Consider the following 4,038-nt stretch of genomic DNA (forward strand, 5'->3'; position numbering starts at 1 on the left):
TGCTATTGCTATTGCTATTGCTATTGCTATTGCTATTGCTATTGCTATTGCTATTGCTATTGCTATTGCTATTGCTATTGCTATTGCTATTGCTATTGCTATTGTTATTGCTATTGTTATTGTTATTGGTATTGCTATTGGTATTGCTATTGTTATTATTATTGTTATTATTGTTGTTATTCATTTTATTATTGCTATTGTTATTGTTGTTGTTGTTATTGGTATTGTTGTTGTTATTATTATTGTTGTTGTTATTATTATTGTTGTTGTTCTTATTATGATTGTTGTTATTATTATTATTGTTGTTGTGGTTATTATTGTTATTAGTATTGTTATTATTATTGTTGTTTTATATATATATATATATATATATATATATATATATATAAATGTCCACATATACATACGAAAAATAGTTGTGTAATATATATAAATATATAATAAACTTAATTAATAACCTTTTACATACATATGTCCATAAGGTGTATAGATATGTAATATATATATAATAATAAAAATTATAAAATAAACTTAATTAAGCAATAATTTTATATAAAGAAACTATACATATATGCATAATATATACTAAAATAGACAAGTAAAAAATATTTTTATTCCATTACAGTTTATTTTTTTATTTGTTACGGAAGCTTAATTAATTAAAAATGAAGAGCCACAATTGGATGTCGACAGCTTGCCCCTTTCTTTGTCCATGGAGGAGAATAAAGAAGGCGTGTACAATGAAATATTTACACAAACCAATATTGGATCGCCAACCAAAACATCTTTTGAGCAACCATGTAACACCCCAATTTTTTTTTTGCCAAGACTCGAACCATTTTTCATATGCGTATAGATTCGAACTAAATGACTTCTTATAGTATATATGAGTTAGGATCAATTTCTAAGTATTTGAAGAGTATTAGATGTGGCTTAGGGTCATAAGTGATCTCTAACATCAAGTCAAGCCCAAAGAATTTCTATTGGCTAAGTTTTCGTAATGTGACCGTATAAAGGTCAACTTCAAACGAACATATCTTCTAGAATATAACGAATTGGGTGACCCATGGCCTATCAAATTAAAGGTATTCGATTCTTCTGTCTAACACCACTAAGATTATATTTTTTGATGTTCGGAGTAAAACATTATGTCCAGTTAACCAGAAGGATACGCGAGTAGTCTGCGTCGCGGACTTGGCCAATTTTGGTTCAACTTTAAATTTTGGAAAAAAATGAACTATGGGGGAACAAATCCGTGACGTGGACTTGTTCCACCCTAGTTCAAATTTCTGCCAATTTTCAGTTTTTAGGAGGGGCGTTTTGGTCTTTTCCCTACCTTTTCCTACTTAATCCACTTCATTTTAGGGCTAAAATCAGCCCCTTATCAGTATCCTAGGGGTGTTTTCTTCTCATTCACCCCTAGAGATTTTGATAGAAGATATGTGGAAGGAGAATAAGAGCTAGGATTCAAGATCATCAAGCTAGGTCTTTGATTTTCGATGATATAATCTTCATTCCAGGTATGTAAGGCTAATCACAATGTTGGACCGAGTTCGTCCTCATTCCCTACGTCTTCATTGATTCGAGTTGAGTTAAGTTTTGAGGTTCCATGAATTGAGTTCTTGAGTTATCTAAAAAATTTATCGAGTTTTTATACATCAATTCATATATATTGATAATGTCTTTGAGTTGAGTATTTCAGATATACATTCATGCATTTATTCACATGAACCCAAGATGAGATTTCATTTTTTTCATAATTTGTCTTGAGGTTGAGATTGATGATTTTCATATATAAATAAAGTATTTCTTTCAAAGTAAGATGATGCATATTTTAATGAGTTTGTTGAAATTGAGCATAGAGTTAAATGAGGATTTTGGAGCAAGATGTTTGATGATGATGTAAATGATGTTTATTTTTTTATTATAAAATGATTGATGAAGAGGTAATTTTGATGATTATGATTTGAGATGGAGTGGATTGGAGTCTAATGTGACTACATGATATAAGTTGCATAATTTGATTTGATTGGAGTCTTATGAGTATTTTGAGTATAAATAATTATTTGAGAAGGAGTTATAAAAATGATTTGGGAATGTTTTTGCTTAAATTATTTATGCACTATTTGTAACGACCTGTTAGGTCGTTTTGAGTACTAGATCTTCTTATTCCATAAAATACTCATCCCATAAATTTTAGATAGAATTTTGGACTATATGATAACTACGGTTATTTAGTTGATGGGTATATTTAGACCTTAATTTAGTTGGTAGGCTAAATTTATAATTTATTTAATATGTTATACTATTTGTCTTATATTATTAAAATAGGTTAGGGGTATTTATCACTTTTAATACATAAGAATTTTAGAAAAGAAAAGAAAAAGGAGAAGACCTCCATGTGTGGAAGCGAACACCGAAAAGAAACAATTGAAAGCTTCAGGTAAAAGAATATATATATAACCAATAGTTGGATATAGGATATTATTTTTATTATTGAAGTTGAGAAAGAAAGGAATCAAAATTTCAATTTTAAAGTTGTGCTACTACTAATAGCGTTCTAGAATTGGGGTTTGGGTTTCATGAGTAATGATTACAAGTTATATATATTAGGGGTATTGTAATGTGAAGTATAGTTGTTGCATTTAGCTGGATTCTTGTGTACATTATTATTGTTAGATTTTATTAATTTTTCATTCTGTGGTTTAGATGTTAATTTACGTAATTTGGTTTTGATTTAAATTGTTCTTATGGTTATCATATTATAATTCAAGTTTTGATATATTGAGATATGTAATTAATTTTAGGTGTATTATATTATATGAATGCCATTAGATTTTTAATACTTGAGAAATTGAAACCCCAGACTTGAGTTTTAGGGAAATTGATTATAGAGTTGTGTGAGTTGTTGGGTTTAGGTTAAACATATATATAATATGGGTGTCTATGGATTCGTTTACTTACGAATATTGTATACTTGTTAGATTGGGAACGTTCTAAGGCATCGAAGTAAGAGAAATCACCGGTGAATTAGCTTGTTTGACTTTAGTTCTTCAGTGGAGGTAGATTATGATTTATTCTATATCATAAATAGACTCTTTATAGCAATTGATAGTCATTGAGTAATTTGTGAAGTTTACTATGCATTTGATTGTTGTGGTTTGAATGATTGATATATTGTTTTTATTGGTCTGCAATTCCGATACCGTGAAATTCATAATCTTAAACTTTTTCTAACAAAAGTGATGCCTTGAATAAAGAAGGTTTGATAAAATATTGTTAATGAAGTGGGATGTGATAATAAAGAATGATAAATTAATTATATTTGGATTGGGTTTCACATTCCGACATGGTATATTTGGATCGGATGTCATGTTCTAATGATATATTTGAATCGGGTGTCATGAGCTGACACAGTATATTTGGATCGAGTGTCACATTTCGATACAGTATATTTGGATCAGGTGTCACGTTCTAGCATGATAATATTAAAGGAAAATAAATTAAATGTCCTAATAATACCCAATCTCAAATAACCCATTTTCCAAAAGAGCGTGGTGTTGAGTCCTGATTCCTCATGTATGTTCTTGATATTATTGACTGATTACTTAATTATGTCATTGTGTTGTCACTTGATCTTGATCTTCTTGTTTGTCACCCGTTAAGTTCTATGGTTGATTTTCCGCTATTACTTTATGCATATTGATTTCTATTTCGAGTCAGCCGATAATACCTACTTAGTACATGTTTTCCCGTACTGACCCCTACTTGTATTTTTCTTTATTTTATTTTATGGAGTGCAATGTGTGTACCATCGATTTCGACTCACCCTCAGCTCTAATCAGTCTCCAGTATATTAGATTGTAGGGTGAGCTATCCTTCTAGCTCATGTTGGATTCCCTCGGTCATGGCATGATTTCCTTAGTTTTTGGACACATTATGTTATTTATTTATTCTGGTGTTTGATATTTCCAAACTTAGTTTTAAAATTTAGATGTCCTTTATATGATGACTTTCAGGTTTTGGGAATGATATGTA

The sequence above is a fragment of the Solanum dulcamara genome, chromosome 10 (assembly GCF_947179165.1).
Source record: "Solanum dulcamara chromosome 10, daSolDulc1.2, whole genome shotgun sequence".
Lineage (NCBI taxonomy): Eukaryota > Viridiplantae > Streptophyta > Magnoliopsida > Solanales > Solanaceae > Solanum > Solanum dulcamara.